Raw genomic sequence first — 17,427 nt, 5'->3', positions numbered from 1 at the left:
GTGCTTCAGCTGCCTGCCTGAAGCCTCACGAGCAAAACCCCTCCGACACCTCAGCAATATCCATGCCCCAGATGGCCCCGGGCCTAATACACAGGTGGGGGGTCCTAGCACCCAATCCCACCTACCCCGAACAAGTCCTGTCTGGTTCCAAGAAACCAGCCACAGATCCCTGGTCAATTTACCCTCTGGACAACTGCCTAACCTTTTATTTCACTATCACACGTTACAGCAGCTGTGACCCAAGAGGTTACTTCAGGCTCCTTCCCACCTCTCCCTCACTGCTAAGACAGCACCTGCCATTTTCAGAAGGGGCAGAGATGGGTGACTCAAACTGCCCCTCCCCTCTGCTGTGTGGGCAGCCCTGCAGGAAGCTCTGTGGCACACACAGCACTAGCCCAGCACAGTCAGGTCTGCACAAGATCCATTGGTTTGCTTTGATTGTTGAAGGAGACAACACAGAACTGGCTCCAGCCCCCACTCAGTAACCTGGGGAAATGACTCACCAGGCCTGGGCCCCTCGGAGAGGCAACGATTCCCCACTGGCCAGGGCAGAGCCTCCCTCTCACACAGTCATGGAGCCTTCTCCCCCTGGGCCTGCCTCCCCCTTCACTCAGCTCTCACTGCTCGGTGCTGCCAGGGAGGGGCCTCACTGCTCATCAGTGTTTCTGTTCCAGGAGCAGGGTGAGTTTCATCTTGTGCACCAATATTGAGTTTGTGGGCACCTGTTCGGGGGTGAGCCCCAGCGGCCTCTGCCAGTTACTAACAAATATCTTAGCTACAAGTTATGGGAGAAAGACACTAACCCAAGGGATAATTAACACCTGGCTGCGCCTAGTATCTATCTCTCCCAGGGCCACTAGGGAACAAATGAGGAACAAGGCATGAAGCAGATCTAAGAGACTGGCTCAGTTGAGTGTGAGAAGCACAGGGAAAAAGACCCAAAAGCTGGTGAAAGAACAACATGAAAACATCAGGATCAGGATAGCACATGTAAAACCAGGAATTCAAGAAAAGCCAGGACAGGATTATAAAGTGAAATCCCTGCTCCTTTCTACTTGAAAACTAATTTTAAACATTTTGACAGTAGCCAACCACTCAGCCTGTGTTCTCTTCCTCCAGCTTCCCAACAGGAAAGAAGGAACAATCATCAACAACAGACAGCAATTGCGTTAAAACAACACTGTCTGCTTGCTTCATGCTCAGAAGAGAACACTATCACTCATCCTCATGGCTAGCGAGACCAACCACTTTCAGCTGTATTTCTCTAGTTACCAACTATAGAAATGATCCCTGAAAGCACAGTCTTAACAGCAGCCTGCTCGCTACACACCCACATTCATGTGCATTCACTTTCTCCTCATGAGGAATGTTTTCACACAACATCTGTGTGAAACAGAAATAATCTCAGCAAAATGCTTGTCCCATTCAAACACACTCCACTAGGTTTAGAAATCTGTATATTAGAATATGCTCCATGTCCCTGTTTACAGAAACATGCCTCCTGATTAGCATGTGGAGCACCTGGCAGCCAATCAAAATCTCTTGCTGTTTCTTCCTGAAACTGCAGTTCCTGGGGCTCCTCTAAGTCAGTGGTAACAAACTGCCAGTCCACAGCCCAGCAAGGGGCCAAGAACCCCTGCCTGCCGGGCAGAGGTGGAAAATAACTAAGTAGAAATACTTGATCACACTGCTCAAGACCTTTTTTGGGTATTTGTACTTTACTCAAGTCATTTATTTTTGTCACACTTTGATTTTTATTCAAGTTATTTTATTTTTTTTAGACAATATTGTACTTTTTACTCCACTCCCATTTCCAGAGGCACTGGGTTACTCATGACTCACTTCATTCTGATTTGCTAAAGCCCAGCTGCATGTGCAAGCACCAGTCATCCAAGAAATAGCCAATCCACAAGCACAAAGCCCCTGCCAAGGAAGAAGCCTTTTAATAGCTGCTCCAACACCTTGTCATTCAAACCCAATATCCCTGCAGGCCCTGCCAGCCTGAGACCTGAGCGAGCAGGGCGGCTGCCCAGGGCTCCCTGCTGAGGGGGTGATATGAGCAGTCTCATGTAACCTTACCTAAGCCAGCAAGCTACATAGGAGGGAAAACCAGCAGCGGGGGTCAGGGGGGACAGAGGCACTTACTTGTGTCGGGTGAATCCTCTGCTCTTGTGGGAGCAGCAGCAGGCTGGGTGGGTGCCGGGGGCAGGGACTCCCCATTCCCCCTGGGACAGAGGCCCCTGTGGAAGCCCTATAGGGGAAAGTGGGGCAGGCTGTGCTGGAAGAGGCTGGGGGTGGGTTACTGAGTGGGGTGGGGACTGAAGAAAAGGACCCAGAAGCCTGATGCTGAAACTCCCCCTCAGTCTGGAGTTTCACACCCTGACGGATCAGAATAAAGTGCCTCAAAGGAGCTACAGCCCCACAGCCCAGCCTAGGGATGGCTCAGCCAGTGGGTTAGAAGCATCGGGACACAGAGAGACTCAGGAGCTTCTCAGAGACAACCACTGGCGAGAAGCAGAACAATTCCCCCAGCAGTCGATTGGTTCTGGCTCATTTGCTGGGACTTAAGGAGAACAACAAAGTCCTGAATCAAGTATCAGAGGGGTAGCCGTGTTAGTCTGAATCTGCAAAAGCGACAAAGAGTCCTGTGGCACCTTAAAGATTACCTGAAGTGTAGGAGCATAAGCTTTCGTGGGCAAAGACCCACTTCGTCAGATGCATCTGAAGAAGTGGGTCTTTGCTCACGAAAGCTTATGCTCCTACACTTCAGGTAGTCTATAAGGTGCCACAGGACTCCTCGTCGCTTTAACAAAGTCCTGAGTCTCCCCCCTGTGACTGGCCCCTGCTCAGCCAATCAGAACTGGGACTAGAACTGGAAGGCTGTGTCTACACTGGTCAGTTATTGTGCAAGAAGGGCCACACTGCCCACTCGCTCTTGTGCAAGAAGTTTTATAGTAAAGTGTGGTAAGAAAGGGCTTCTTGCACAAGAGAGCATCCACACTGCCATGGATGCTCTTGCACAGAAGCACAGCTCACACACACCAGCATGGATGTGTTCTTGCACAAGAACCCAGCAGTGCAGATATAGCCCAAGGGACCTTCAGAGACAAAGTCCAGTCCCCTGCCTCACAGCAGGATTATACACCATCCTGATCAATGTCTCGCCAAAGAAGGGAAGTTACCAGGAGTGGGGTTTGAACCCACACAGACAAACATCTATTGGATCTTAAGTCCAACGCCTTAACCACTCGGCCATCCTGGTGGTGTGGAGGAGAACCGACATGAGAAACTTTTCTCCCCAAACAGCCCAGGGACTCCCTCTCAGAGCATGTGCCCATCCCATCCCTGTACCATGGCTTCCCACCGCGAGGGCGAGAGCTGCCCCCTCCTCACAGCAAAGAAGGAAGCAGGGAAAAGGGAAGAAAAATGAGACAAAACCCAACGTCCCCAGGGATTCCGAGGAACAAAGGCCTGGTGGGGAAAATATGCCCCCTCCCTTCACCCAATGTTTTCCCTGCCTTGCATTCGGCCAGTCCCCAGGGATCAGGCCAGTGTTTCCAGCCTTTGTGTTTATACCATGGGCAGACAAACCATTCACAAACTTTTGCCAGACCAGTAACATCTTATTTACATATCACTGCGCATGCACAGACTGCACCGAGCGCCGCACCGGGCTAAAATCTACTCACCACGGGTGGGCAGATTGCCCTAATTGCCGAGCCCTGCATATCTGCATACGCATTATGCAAATAAGTGTAAATATCTGCAAACGCTGATCTGCTCACTCCCCCAACCTCGCACATGCTGGGAGCTGGGAGCAGTTTCCCTGGACCCAGGCTGGGATCAAAGCCACCTCTGCTGGGAGCAGCCCTGGGCCAGATCCGCCCCTATAGCCCTGGGGGGCTGCTCTCTGGGGAAGGGGAGGGGGTATCTCTTACCTGCCCCCGCAAGGGGCAGGGACTGGGCTGGGGGCACTGCCCTGGGAGAGGTTCCTTCATCGCACCGGCCCTGCGGGAGATTCCCCCTCCTGGCAGATGGCACTGGGGGAGCTCTGAGGCTCCAGGGCAAAGGCCTCCAGCCCCCCAGTCCCTGGGATTAGGAGGCCCTGGAACCAGGCCCCCTGGAGTAGCATTGTGGCCAGGGGGCTCTGACCCACAACGGGGCTGGCCCCAGAGCCCAGGGCCTAAGCTTGCCCAGGCTCACGGCAAGGAGCTTTCTGTGGTGCCGGGCGGGGAGGGAGGCCAGGCCCAGGCCGGTGGGAGAAGGGGCAGCGCCTGCCAGGGCAGCAAGGGGAGCTGCAGGGAGCGAGACGCGGCGTTTCTGCCTGGATCACTCAAGGGTCCTTCTGCGGGTGAAGCGCCTGTGACACCCCTGTGCTGCTGGGTTCTCCTGCCCCTCCCATTCGGGGGGCTCTTGCCCTGGCACTCATGAGAGGGCCAACATAGGCAAAGCAGCCTGCCCCAGGCACCTTCCATAGCTCAGCTGGCAGAGCAGAGGCCTGTAGCAGGTGCTCGGCAAGTGTCCTTAGGTGGCTGATTCAACTCCAGCTGAAAGGAGAGATTCTTCTCCCTCCCCCTGGCTGCAGGCCCTGCCTTAGGACCAGGCGGCTGCCTTGGGTCTGTCCCTTTGGGGCCTGCTGCTACAATTGACAAAATGGTTTTGGGTACCAGCTGCCAATCAAATGTCTTGGGCTGCGCAGGCCTTGAGTCATGGCAAGAGCAAGAGCTGGAGGGGAATGGGGAACGGCTGCACTTTGGAATGGGAAGGGGGTGTCTGGCACCATAAAGTAGAACAGTTTGAGGGCTGTTTCCAAGGAGGGCCCCATGGCTTAGTTGGCTAAAGCGCCTGCCTCGTAAGCAGGAGATCCTGGGTTCAACTCCCAGTGGTGCCTTGTTGCCAGGTCAATGGGCCTTTTCTTCAACATGTATCTGGAGTTGGTTTTACCTTCAGCTGAGCTTGGTGGTGCCCTCACAGTGGGAGTAGGATAGTAGCAAAGAGCAGGAGGTGCCCTAGGGGTTTGGTTTAGTGAGGCTTAACTAGATTTGCTAAATCAAGCTCTGGAAGATGGATTTCAGCAGCAAGCTCCATCTGAGTGAAGACATGGCCTAGTGATGACTCACAGAAGCTACATCTACACTAGAAGTTTTCTCCTTAAAAAAAATATGTTAATGAGGGATTCAATTGCATGAGTCACAATCTCATTTGCATATTTTCTGCCAATGGGATTGTTGTGCAAAAACAAGCCATGAGAACATTTTTTTTGCACAAACACCCCTTTTTTCACAAGATTCTTATGCCCCCCCCCAGAAGAGGTATTCTGATCTTGCAGAAAAAGGGGGTTTTGCACAAAAAGAAAACTTCCGTACTGCTTGTTTTTGCACAGCAACTCCAGCACAAAATCAGTTTGCCAGAAAATATGCAAATAAGATCATGACTCATGCAAATGAAACCCTCATTAGCACCTTTTTTGCTGAGAAAATTCGTAGTGTAGCCATAGCCGGAGATTCTGGTGCTGATCATGCAATAGAAGCACATTACGTTTAAACAGCTGCCGTATGAATGTACCTGAAAGTCACAAGGATCAATGATCTGTGTGAAAGGCAGGTGGCCAGTAATTAGAGCCCCAGGTATGTTGTGTGCACAAGGGAAGGTAGAAATGTGCACCGGGCAGTCTGATAACGGTGTTTACTGTGTGTTTGTAACAGGCTCCTGCCCATCTCCGGTAGATTTGGGCACCTCCTCCACCAATTGCAATACACACTAGGCCGTTCCTCCCCAGCTGGGTGTGGTTCTTGTTCTTCTGCACAGCACAGCCCGTGGAGACCAAGGACCTGCCATTGGGCTTCCAAATCACACCCTTGTTGAACGGATGGAAACAGAAACCAGACACACAGCGGGTTTGAGCTGGCTCCAGCTGAGGGACGGGTTTGCCTGGTTTATGGGCATTGGCACAGGACAGCAGTAAGGGTTCGTATTCATTTATAGAATCCAAAAAATAGAAACCTAGAATGTAATGGAATTGGAGAGATACATTTTTCCATTGAATGGTCAGTTGGATTTGAAGTAACACTCATATAATCTGTAGTCTATCACTGAGCTACTCTCCCTGATGTTTGCATTGTTAGGAGTTGAGAAGGGAACAAGAGGCTTTTGCAGCCCACACACCCCTGGGCCTGTCTCCATCACTTCTGCCTCTTCCAGGTGAAGGGAGGCCGCTGGGCCCAGCATCTTTCTCCCCAACCAGGGCCGGCTTTTGGGGAGAGGGAGGGGCCACTGGAGCTGCTTGGTCCCCTGGCTGTGTCCATGGGGAGGTGGCTCTGCTGAAAGCCAGACTGGTTTTCCTATTGTTAGGCAGGACCCTGCAATCCATGTTCTCTCCAGCTTTTGTAGCCTCTGTTGCCTTCTGCAGGTGTCCTTTCTGATGGGACAGGCATGTTCTTCTCAGGGTCTGGGTACCATGTTGCCCTAGGAAGGGGTGTGGCCAAAATACAGGCCTTGCTGTGACCAGGATTTGAACCTGCGCAGGAAAACGCTATAAGAACTTAAGGCCAATGCCTCAACCACTCGGCCAGCACAGCTCTAAGTAACAGCAGGCCAGGGAAATTCATAAATAATCTCAGTGCCCAGGCCTGACGTCACCTGACCCACAGAATTCACACAGCAAACAATTTCACCGGTCGTGCAGAGGGGTCCTGGGCGCTCTGGTCTGAGGCTGCCTTGGAGGTGAGTTCTGCTTCCAGGTCTCCCTCCTCCTTCTTGGTCTTCTTCCTTCCTTTCCCTTTCCCTCCTTCTTCCTCTTCTCGTTTCCCCTTTTCCTTCTTCTCCCTGGTCTCCTTGGACCCCAGTTTATAGAGTGAAAATTGAGTCCTACTTAACCAATTATTTTAATATGATTTTACTAACCAAAGCTCACATACTATTATGATTTACCTAACCAATCACACTCCACCACCTTTGTTGATTTTCCCCCAGCAAAATTAATGATACAGCCGACAGAAACAGCTACAATCCAGACAGCGATCACACAGACAAACAATAGGAAAGTGAAGAGAATAATCATAGAGTTCAAGGGAAAACCTCACAAAGGAGATTCCAGGCAGCCAGGCCATGGGGGTCTCTGAAATTGCCCCTGTTCTGCCTGGCTGTTGCCATGGTTGCTCTGTGAGGTCACTGCCTCTCAGCCAATGAGCTGAGGTGCTGTAAAAGTTCCTTGTGATGTCACTGCTGCCTTGCAGGCTCATGTCCTGCCCCTGGCCAGCCCCTTGGCATGTGTGAGCTGCTCTCCCTGCCTCCGTCACTCAGGGCTGGTTCTGGGGCTCACGCAGGGAACATCAGAGGCTGCTCAGGGGGCCACATTGCTAGGCCAGGGGCCCTCCTGTGGGGCTGTGAGTGTTGCTGTCCCTGCTGTACAGACAGGGCCATAGAGCCTCAGGAGGCTGCAGCGGTGGGAGACACTTCCCTGGTTTCGGGAGGGAGACGAAATGTCAAGGCCCATGACTTGGAGCCAGCTACAGATACCCATGGAAAGCTGATTTTCAGAGGGGTGTGATATCTGGCTTCTTCAAAGGGGCTTAATCAGGAGCTAAAAGTTGAAGAAGGGAGATTTAGAAGGGAGAATTTCTTTCCCTGACAGTCTTTTCTGGGTGCCCCAGTGGCCTAATAGACAAGGCATTGGCCTCCTAAGCCAGGGATTGTGGGTTCAAGTCCCATGTGGGGTGACAGTTTCTCTCACTGGCAAAGAGTTTACATTCCTCTGCTCTCTGAAACAATTAGCATGGATGCTCCACTGTTGCTCTCTCCCTCTCTGCAGAAGTTGTTCAGACCCTGTACTAGCAAATGCTGGTGTAAGATGCAGATCTGAGTGCTAAAAGCCCAGGTATTCAAAGTCAGAATGAAGAGGCACATTTTGCTCCAGAAGGCCCAGGAGTGACAGCCTGTGGCAGAGCAGGGTCTGTCTGGAGACAAACTGGACCTAAGGATGAGAAGGCCCATAAGAGGCAGAGACTCCAGAGCAGTGGGGTGGTTAGTTATTTGGTCTGGTAAAAGGACAGAAAAACCCCAGGCCCTGAGCATGGTGCGGGTGAAGCCCATGGGGCAGTTTGCCTGGTGGGGTTTGGAGCGTGGAGAAGCTGTGAAGCTCGGTGAGTGGATAAGGTCACTGGCTGAGCTGCGCCACCTGTCGTGTGTGTGACTCAAACTGTCCCACGTCCCCTTTTGTGTGTCTGTTGCGCTTCCCGCGTCTTTCCTCAGGCACGTTCATCCGGCAAAGACCCCCCCCCAGGGATCTTGTATCTTCCTTTGTGCAGCTCAGCTGCAGACACAGCCAGGGCTGGAAGGAAATTGCTGCACTTTGGGAGTCAAAGGTGTTGTCTGGGGCCACAGAGCAGTTTCACCCAATAGCTTGAGGGGGGCACCATGGCTTAGCTTGCTTTTTTTAAACAGGAGATCCTAGGTTCAACTCCCAGTGGTGCCTTGTTGCTTCCTTTGCTCACATTTTCCCAGGTCCTTCTGGGACACAGAAGAGGCCTCCCCTGGCCTGACCCAGGGCCTGAAAGGGGCTGTGGCTGCTGCTGACAGGGAAGAAGCTGGGAGGTAAGATGCTGATAGCAAGAGATTCCAGCTGCCTCTTTGCCCTGGGTCTCAGTGCCCCATGCCAGCCAGCAGCCACCTTGACCAAATGTCAAACCAGCTGGACTAGCCAGCCCACGTCACAGTGAGTCGCTAGTGGCCCTGTCAGAGAAGAGCCATTGGCAACTGCAGAGACGTCCCTTCAGCTGCAGGACATGCCTTTCTAAAAGGGCTATTTGTGAGCTCTGCTTGGGTTGGCTGGCTAGTAAAGTTGGTTAGTTTTTGAAGCTAGTAATGCCAAGGTCTTGGGTTCAAGCCCTGTGCTGACCACAGATATGTTTGCTGTGGTGACTGTTCTACCCTGTCTCTCTCCTTTAGCTGCCTGCTATGGACAGGGAAAGAGAAATAGGCACAAGACTGTGAGCTTTTCAGGAAATAGGCCAGAAAACTGGTAAGAGGAGGCTCCAGCCTGCACAGACCCAGTGGCTGAAAGGCCCTTGGCCTGGCCTGCTTTCCCCAATAGCAGGGAAAACTCTTCTCTTCCCTCTATTGTGGGGCCACTCATGGGCCTGCTGGCTCAGCTGTTTAGCGCTTGATGCTAATAATGCCCATGTCACGGGTACAAGCCCCATGCAGACTCCACAACAGCCAAATTAGTTTTGTTTGAGCTGCTCCCCACGAAAAGCGGTGAGAGGGAGCCCTTGGCTGTGGGACCCACTTGTGCCTGTTGCTCAGGGTTAAATAAGATCTCCCCCAGGAGGCTGCCTGTTCCCTTCCCACCTTGCATTGGCTGGGAATCAAATCAAGCAAGGGGCAGCAAACGCCAGGCACCATCATAGTCTGGGACACAGATAATGACCCTCTTGGAGCTGTGGTCCTAGGAGGAGTTTCTGCAGGCCCTGCAGTCCATGTGGAGGAATGCCGACATTTTTGACCAAATGGCCAATGGTCTAGCAAAGAAAGGCCACCTCCCTCCTACCCCCGCATCCTACCAAGTCAGAGCCAAGGTCAAGGAATTGCCGCAGGGGTATGTGAGGGAGGAACTGCATTACTGTGCACGCTCTCGGAGAGGATGAAGAGGGGTGAGAGGCAGCCCACAGCTGCAGAACCCATTTGTGCCTGTTTTTTTGGGGTTCAAATAAAAGCTCAGCAAGGAGCTTTGATGCTCCCTCTTTACATTGCATGGGCTGGGAATTGAACCCAGCTCAAATGCTTGGAAGGCAGCTATGCTCTCCACTATACTACCAATGCCTGCCTGCAAAACTTCTGGGAAAATTAGTGAGGAAATTCTACATCTGCCATGAGGCTAGCCAGAGGTGAGAGGGTGCCTGTGTGGTTTGGGTAAAGCAGAACTTCTTGGCCATTAGGCAAAGATCAGGGGTGGTGACGCTGGGGTAGTGGCTGCCCTGCACTCTCTGTGGTGTGAGGAGCTTGGCGGGAGAGGAGTCCCAGAGGTTGTTGGGTGGGAGAGTAGAGTTTATCAGACTTTGGGCTAAGCTCTAGAGCAGCCAAGGGAGAGGTGGGGAAGTGGCTTCTGGATACTCTGTGTGGCCCAGGGATGCGGATCAAGAGCCGTCCTTGTGTTTTTTCCTGTAAAGTGTTGTTTCTGGGTCCTTTGCCTAAGATCGAGCACTTCTGCCTTCCGGAGAGCCATGTCTCAGGCACAAGCCCCCAGAGACCTCTTCCAGGGACACATCACAGGACCAAGCAAGGGGCAGAAACACTGGGCACTGTCAGTGTCTGGGCCAGAGATAAAGACCCTCTTGGAGCTGTGATCCGAGGGGGAGTCTCTGCAGGCCCGGCAGTCCAGGAGGAGGAACGTGGACATTCATGAACATAAAAATATAAGAGCGGCCGTACTGGGTCAGATCAAAGGTCCATCTAGCCCAGTGGCCAGCACCAGGTGCCCCGGAGGGGGTGGACTGAAGAAAACGATCAAGCGATTTGTCTCCTGCCATCCCTCTCCAGCCTCTGACAGACAGAGGCCAGGGACACCATTTTATCCCCTGGCTACTAGCCTTTTATGGACCTAACCTCCATGAAATTATCTAACATATGGCCCAATGGCTGATGGCCTTGCAGAGAAAGGCCACCTCCCCCGTCCTGCATCCTAGACCAAGTCAGACCCAAGGTCAACGAATTGCGGGAGGGGTACGTGAGGGCCCGTGAGGGCAGGTCCCGCTCTGGGGAAGCACCGCAGCACTGTGCATACTGTGAGGAACTGGACCGAATCCTGGGGTGTGGGGAGCCCCTGTCTCCAGGGATAGTTGTGGAGTCTGGGATGGAGACACCTGGGCAGCAGCGGCTGCAGCTTCAGGATGACAACGCTGATGTCCTGCAGCTCCAGGAGACGCAGGAGGACTCCCAAACGTCTTCAGGCAGCGGGGAGGGAACATCAGGTGAGTGCTGGGAGGTTGCAACACCCAGGACATGTCGACACTTGCAGTCTCCTTCAGGAGAGGGATGCAAATGGAGACATTCGAAATTGTAAATGAAACCGGGATTTAAATATCCCGTTCTCTATTTGCATAATCGTGTCCGGGCGCTGTTTCAAAATACTTTATTACGAAATAAAAACCACCGTTTAGATGCAGTTATTTGGGGAGAAAACCCTTCTTCCGAAATAACCCTTAAACATTCCCCTCTGGTCTGGATCTAACAGCAGTGTCAGCGTTTGCTAGTCGGGGCTCTGGACAGCACCGGTGCAGAGGGAGATGGCAACTGCGGGATGCCCTGGCCAACTGTCCCAATGTCTCACAGCAGAAAAGAAAACAAAAGAGGCCAATGCAAACAGCCCCCTGGCAGCGAGGGAGTCAGCACGTCGGTGGCTGGGGCAGGGAGCTGGGGGCAGAGCTGGGCTCTAACTCGCTGGGTGACCTTGGCCCATTCAGTGAACCTCTCCCTGTCTCCATGGCCCTGTCTGTACAGCAGGGACAGCAACACTCACAGCCCCACAGGAGGGGGCTAGTTTAATGCTTCACCCCAGGGCCCAGCAATGAGCCCCCAAGCTTGCCCTATTCTGGAGCCATTTTTGCTGTGTGTAATATGTGGGGCGGGTGAGGTCAGGCCTGGGCACTGGGATTATTTACCACTGTCCCTGATCCTGGAGCACTGCTGACTTCACAGCTGTGGTGGCCGAGTGGTTAAGGCGTTGGACTAGAAATCCAATATGGTTTCCCTGCGCAGGTTCAAATCCTGCTCACAGCGAGGTCTGTGTTTTGGCCACGCCCTAACCAGGGCAACAAACTGCACAACCCCATATACACTCTCCCTGTCCCCAGTCAATCCCTTTCTGCGCCTTCCGAGAGAGACACAGAGCATGGTGCCTCCTTATGGGTCCCTGGACTCTAGGTAAACGCTCAGCTCCTGCAGCCTCTGCCCCTTGCCCAGCACCCCATAGCTCAGCCCTACCCCTGGGGGCTGCCCTGCTCCAGTGTGTGATAGGAGTTGAGTTAGAGGATGGAGCGTCTGGGCCTGCCCCCAAAGGTCCATCCATGAAGGGCAGAAATGTTGGGGATATGATGTGGGTCACTCCTCCCGAGGCACACAGCGCCCCCCACCCGCCCCCCGTGTTGGGAGCAAAGGGTCTAGAGAAGTATTGGGGGGGGCGTCTTGTTCCCTGCTCTTGCTCTGCCTTGGGCAAAGAATTAGTAACAGAATATTTGTCCAAGTTTATGTACAGAAAAAAACTGACAAGCATGTTTCTGTGGGGTGGTGGGTATCGTGTTTGCTTAATGTGCAAAAGGCTCCTGGTTCAAAGCCAAGCAGAAAGTGGGAACAGGGGTTCTGCTGCTATTTGTGTCTCGCCAAGTAAACACAGCCCCTGCTGCTTGGGGATAAGCCCAACTCCCAGGTTGAGTAAAGCAAGGAACAACAGGAGCCCTGCCCGAGAAAGGGAGGGGCCAGTGTGTGTGAGTGCATGAGTGCATGGCCCAGACAGACAGCCCCAGGGTGCAAGGACATCTCTAGTGGCCCTGAGGGGGGGAGACATGGGTGTTAGCAACATGCTCATGTGGTGCCATGTTCCAGCACTGCCAACAGGGAGTGTTTTTTGTGGTCACCTGATTCCCCCCAACTGTAGCCCTTGTACCTGCCCTGTGGCAGGATAGAGACCCAGGGCCAAGAGAAAGCAGGAAGAGCCCCAGGATGCAGCTCATCTCCCCTTTTCTCCTGCAGTGCAGGTTGTGAGAACAGCTCTAAGCAAAACCATTGACTTGAAGTAATTAGCCCCTATTGGAGCATGCCAAAGCCTGGGATTGAACCAGGGACCTTTAGATCTTCAGTCTAACGCTCTCCCCACTGAGCTACTTTGGCTGTGATAAGAGTCCTGTGTGGCCTGTAATTCTCTGTCCAGGATGTTTTGCCGCATGTCGTCATGCCCTGCCCAGGAAGGCGAGACTGGCCTTTCCACAGCGCCCCTCCCCCACAGCCCAGAGCCAAGGTTCCCTCTCAGCCAGGCCTGGGCAATACAGGCCAGCGGGCTGGATCCAGCCCATGAAGCCACCCAACATGGCAGCAAGAAGCCTCAGGCAGATTCCCTGCTCGCCCTGCCCCCACGCACAGCTGAGAGAAGGGGCTGCTGGGCCCTTTGTGTCTCTCAGCTGCAGAGGAAAAGGCTTCATGCCTGGTCCCTGCTCCAAGCTTGTTTGTGGCCAATGGGAGCTGCCTGCTTGAAGCCCTGGCCAGTCCCCACAAGCTCTTATTCACCCAGGCGTGTGACCTGTGCCCCCTGTGCAGGGAAGGGGCTGCCTGAGAAATGTGCTTGGCTGCTGGGAGTTTCTCCCAGCCAGAGCCTGCCTCTGGCACCCCAGCCCCTCCCCTCCCTCAGCCACTGGCCCTCCCTGTGATGGAAAAGGGCAAAGACTTGGCAGATTTTATAAATACAGATGACGGTGGTTTCCCTGACTGGGAATTGAACCCAGGTCACAGTAGTAAAAGTGCTGAACCCTACCCACTAGACCATCAGGGACACAGGAAGCCTTTTTGCTCACCTACACTAGCCTTTCACTGGCCACTTTCTGTCCCCTTCAGGACATGGGTCCATTTTCCATTGCCCAAAGGGGACAAGAACAGAAACCAAACAGAACATCAGAACAGCCAGACTGGGCCATGCCAGTTGCCAAACTAGCCCAGGATCCTGTCTCACAACAGCAGCCAATTTCATTGCCCAGTGGGAATCCTCAGGACAGACACTTGTTAAGTGACCCCTCCTGTCGCCCATTCCCAGCTTCTAGAATTCACCAGCTAGGGACACCTGCCCTGTCCATCCTGGTTAAATGCCATTGATTGACCTTCCCTGCATTAAATGATCCAGTTCTGTTTTGGATCAAATGTCTTGGGCTGCGCAGGCCTTGAGTCATGGCAAGAGCTGGAGGGGAATGGGGAACGGCTGCACTTTGGAATGGGAAGGGGGTGTCTGGCACCATAAAGTAGAACAGTTTCAAAGCCCTTTTCAAGGAGGGCACCATGGCTTAGCTGGCTAAATCAGCTGCCTCATAAACAGGAGATCCTGGGTTCAAGTTCCAGTGGTGCCTTGTTGTAACCTTTGCTCACATTTACTTATGCCCTTCTGGGACACAGAAGAGGCCTCCCCTGGCCACCCATGGAACTGCTGGTTCAGGAAAAGGCTGAGTGGGGAGGAGTGTTGGGAAGAAGGAAACCACAAGTGAGAAGCACCTGATGCCCACAGACCCTGACTCTCCATGGCTGTAGGAGCTGCAGTGGTTGCTCCCTCAGGCTCTCTAGGCCCTGACCTGACCCCCTGAGGGAATCACAAGGGTGTGTGGTGCTGGCTCTCCTCTCCCAGGAATTGCAGTCAGAGCCCTGCCTTGCCAGTGCCAGCAACTTCTGCAGGGGCTCCAGGCAGGAAAAAGGGAGGAGGAGTTTCCTTCGATATGAAACATGCGAACACTTGGCCTGAGGCACAGATGGACACAGGAGACAGACTTGTCAGGAGTCTCTGGGTGAGGTTAAATGTGTCCAGATGTGCAAACAGCTGGCAGCCAAGTGCTGGTTTGTTCCTGCCCTCCCCAGGCAAGTGAATCCCCTCCTCTGGGTGTTACAGGCAGGACTTTGCCTGTCTGGCTTTTAGCCAGGGAACTTTTATATGCCCTGCAAATGTGACACCCACTGCACTGCAGAAACCAGTCCCCTGCCTTTTGCAAAGAGGCCCCTAGAAGCACTTAGCCTCCTTGTTGTCTCTGCCTGTAAAACGAGCAGAAAGCAAATATCTATCACTGGAGAATGTGGGTGTTGATCCCACTGCCTCTCACGTGCAAAGCAAGCGCTCTACCACTTGAGCTAATTCCCCCACCTCTCACAGAAAAGGGATGAAATCTAGACACAGCCATTGTGTAGTCACAGCCTTGGGGTGTCACTAAACTAGCCCCAAGACACATTCCTTGCTTGGACCAGTCACAGTCCTACCTGAGACGTGTGTGACTCAAAAGACTCCTGTTCCCTGCCCAGTTCCCAACACTGGCTGCAGACCCAGCGATATCTGGTGCCTTGGCTGCTGTCCCTGCTGGCAGGGAGCTGTCCCGCACCTGCAGTTCATCCGCCTCCCGGAGAGGCAGCAGCTCTGTGCGGGGGAGAAGCCGGGGCATTTCCCTGCATGTATAAAAACCATCACTGCCGGCCCGGGCTGGGCCAGTGCGCTGGCATCCCTCATGTCTGGAGCATCCACCAGGGAAAAACTGAAACTGTATCCTGCCAGGCAGGACTCTGACCCGCTATAGGGCTTGGGGTCCCTCCAACCCTCCCCAGTAGGAAATACCAGACCAGGGGTCCCTCCACCCCTCAGCAGGAGCCAATGGGTGCTAGGGGGGCTCACACACAAACAGGTGCACACACCCTCAATATTGGTGCCCAGGGCAAAACTCACTCTGTTTCTGGAACAGTGACCAAGACAGCAACTGTGTGGCATCTTTGCTAACTGTTTAAGAGAGAAGAGTAAACTCTTTGTCAGTGAGAGAAACTGTAACCCCAGGTGGGACTTGAACCCACAATTGCTGGCTTAAGAGGCCAGTGCCTTGTCCATTAGGCCACTGGGGCACACAGAAAATGCTGCCAGGGAAAGAAATTCACCCTTCTAAATGTCCCTTCTTCAACTTTTAGCTCCTAATGAAGCCCCTTTGAAGAAGCCAGATACACAGGAAGGGCTGATCACACCCTTCTGAAAATCAGCTTTCCATGGGTATCGGTAGCTGGCTCCAAGTCATGGGCCTTGACATCTCGTTTCCCTCCCAAAACCAGGGAAGTGTCTCCCACCGCTGCAGCCTCCTGAGGCTCTATGGCCCTGTCTGTACAGCAGGAACAGCAACACTCACAGCCCCACAGGAGGGCCCCTGGCCTAGCAATGTGGCCCCTGAGCAGCCTTTGATGTTTCCTGCTTGAGCCCCAGAACCAGCCCTGAGTGAGGGGGGCAGGGAGAGCAGCTCACACATGCCAAGGGGCTGGCCAGGGGCAGGACATGAGCCTGCAAGGCAGCAGTGACATCACAGAAACTTTTACAGCACCTCAGCTCATTGGCTGGGAGGCAGTGACCTCACAGAGCAACCTCAGAGACCCCCATGTCCTGGCTGCCTGGAATCTCCTTTGTGAGGTTTCCCCTTGAACTCACCTCTAAGCCAGATCCCTGGTCAATTTCCCCTCTGGATCTTACCCACAAATCACGCTGAGCCAATCATTTAGCATCTACCATCTAAAGGTTTATTACTACAATAATACAATATAGGACACAGGACACATGCTTCTTTGCTCACCTGCACTAGCCTTTCGCAGGATGAGGGGTCACTTCTCCCTTGCCCAGAGGGGACAGGAACAGAAACCAAACAGAACATCCAGACTGGGCCATGCCAGATGCCCAACTAGCCCAGGATCCTGTCTCACAACAGCAGCCAATTTCAGTGTCCCGAGGGAATCCTCAGGACAGACAGTTATTAAATGATCCCTCCCGTCGCCCATTCCCAGCTTCTGGAATACACTAACTAGGGACACCTGCCCTGTCCATCCCGGTTAAATGCCATTGATTATGGCTGCCAGGGATCCCAAAGTTGAGTAGCTCTGCATTAAGGGTTCTTATTAATGTCAAGAACCTCAAGCAATGTAAAGCCAGAGTGTGATGGAACTGGAAAGGAAAATGTTTACACTAGAAGGAATTTTTTCCAAGGGGGCACTTGGAGTTGAGACAAGGACCAGTTGATCTGCAGTCAAAGACTCTATCACTGAGCTACACCCCCATGGAAGTTAACATCAGCAGCCAATGTTGGGAACTGGGCAGGGAACAAGAGGCTTTTGTATAACACACAACCCAGGTGCCACCCTTGGGCTTGGTCTGCACACTGAGCAGACGGGTGGGAGGGATCTGATGCTGTCACATATGCAGGGCAAGTCACTCACCTGGCCCCCAGGGGAGGCGGGGGATTTCTATATTTTAGGAAGGGTCCTGAGTGCTGGCTCCCAGCCACGCACCTTGGCAGAAGGACCACTGGCCCCTGCACAAAATGCATTGTGGGAATAAGAGTTGGGGCAGCAGGAAAGGGGCCGGCCCCTCAGCACCAGGGCACAGGCAGGAGAAGATGGGAGTGAATCCTGCCACCTCTGCCATGGCCTGCCCCAGGAGGGCTGAGGTCTAGCAGCTTTTCACCCCAGCTTTGTGGGAGGCCAGATAGGAAGGGTCCTCTGGAGGCTCATAGCCCCCTGGCCTGCTGTGTCTGTGGAAAGGGGGGAAGAGGACACATACCTCTCCCTGGGGAACAGGGCGCATGGATCCCACTCGTTCCTGCAGAAAATGAAACAGGCTGAGCATTTTGCAGAGAACAGGCCAGAGCCCTTCTGCTGTCCCTGGAGAGATGGAAA

At 53.3% G+C, this 17,427-nt stretch overlaps 5 non-coding genes across 5 annotated transcripts; 2 read left to right on the top strand and 3 right to left on the bottom strand.

The window, feature by feature from the left end:
* Window positions 1-1,090: 1,090 nt before the first annotated feature.
* On the bottom strand, window positions 1,091-1,306 carry LOC149522957 (small nucleolar RNA U3). The gene has a single exon (XR_016347479.1). It is a non-coding gene; the product is annotated as a small nucleolar RNA U3 (small nucleolar RNA).
* Window positions 1,307-3,179: 1,873 nt separating this feature from the next.
* On the bottom strand, window positions 3,180-3,262 carry TRNAL-UAA (transfer RNA leucine (anticodon UAA)). Its single transcript has one exon. It is a non-coding gene; the product is annotated as a tRNA-Leu (tRNA).
* A 1,555-nt stretch (window positions 3,263-4,817) lies between these two features.
* On the top strand, window positions 4,818-4,891 carry TRNAT-CGU (transfer RNA threonine (anticodon CGU)). Its single transcript has one exon. It is a non-coding gene; the product is annotated as a tRNA-Thr (tRNA).
* Window positions 4,892-11,693: 6,802 nt separating this feature from the next.
* On the top strand, window positions 11,694-11,775 carry TRNAS-AGA (transfer RNA serine (anticodon AGA)). The gene has a single exon. It is a non-coding gene; the product is annotated as a tRNA-Ser (tRNA).
* A 1,034-nt stretch (window positions 11,776-12,809) lies between these two features.
* TRNAF-GAA (transfer RNA phenylalanine (anticodon GAA)) lies at window positions 12,810-12,882 on the bottom strand. Its single transcript has one exon. It is a non-coding gene; the product is annotated as a tRNA-Phe (tRNA).
* Between the last annotated feature and the right edge of the window lie 4,545 nt (window positions 12,883-17,427).

The sequence above is a fragment of the Pelodiscus sinensis genome, chromosome 19, assembly GCF_052426305.1.
Source record: "Pelodiscus sinensis isolate ZL-2025 chromosome 19, ASM5242630v1, whole genome shotgun sequence".
Lineage (NCBI taxonomy): Eukaryota > Metazoa > Chordata > Testudines > Trionychidae > Pelodiscus > Pelodiscus sinensis.
The sequence above is the reverse complement of the archived record's forward strand: the minus strand, read 5'-3'. Positions and strand labels throughout refer to the sequence as shown.